The following is a 939-nucleotide window of genomic DNA, read 5'->3' as shown; positions in this document are numbered from 1 at the left end:
CCATGTGGTGATGTAACATAATACTATCAATAAAAGCCACTATAATCATAAATAGAAATAAAAGGAAGGAAATGGCATTGTGTTGCTGTAAATCATTCCCAACCTTGTTCATACTAAGGAGCCTTAATTTAGTTCACATTGGGGCCATGGACCCCCAATATGATGAGATTTGGTTTCTCAGATGCAAATCTGTTTCTTTCTTTTTTTTATGTAGCCTAGAATAAGATTTTGTCCAGAATTCCATATATATTAGGTTGAGAGAGAACAGAGAATCTTGGAATCCTCTCAATGACCACTGTCCACTGGTGGTCCCCTGACCCCACATTGAGAACCACTCAACCAGGAGGAGGGAGGGGGAGAATGTTGTGTTTGTGCTGCGGCCAGCTGCAGGCTACACGCTAAATGGGTCTCGCGCTAAACGAGAGGAAAAGGCAGAGCGTGATTCTTTCATGGTGCACTGCACCTTTTGACATGAATCACCAAAACCCCCCAAACGAAAATCATGGCGGGTGTACAGGACAAGTTGGACAAGTTAATAATGTGCAGAATCTCCCATTGTGATTACATTAGTGCGTGTTCAGAGCGGTTTGTCCTGGGTTTGCGTTCTGCTGCGGCCGCCGGCCGATAACCTCGCGTTAACGGTCGTTACATGGGAGTCAATGGCAATAAAGTAGTTTGCCACTGAATGACCAAATTGATATCACTTTCAACCATTTTGAGCAACGCTGTTTCCATACAGGCCACCAGCGTTGGCTAGTTGTTGATATTTATAAAGATTTTGTAGCTCTCATATAACTTTTTTTTAGGCGGTGGGCAAACTGTCATGGCGTCGATTTCCGATAAAAAATGTCTGACCTGAGCACAGCCAAAGAGTATAGTGAGACAAGGGGAGACATCATTCCTGGTTTCCCCCCCCCCCCCCCCCCCTTAAAGGGGTAA

Source organism: Poromitra crassiceps, assembly GCF_964638095.1.
Source record: "Poromitra crassiceps genome assembly, chromosome: 6".
Lineage (NCBI taxonomy): Eukaryota > Metazoa > Chordata > Actinopteri > Beryciformes > Melamphaidae > Poromitra > Poromitra crassiceps.
This window is presented reverse-complemented; position numbering follows the sequence as displayed.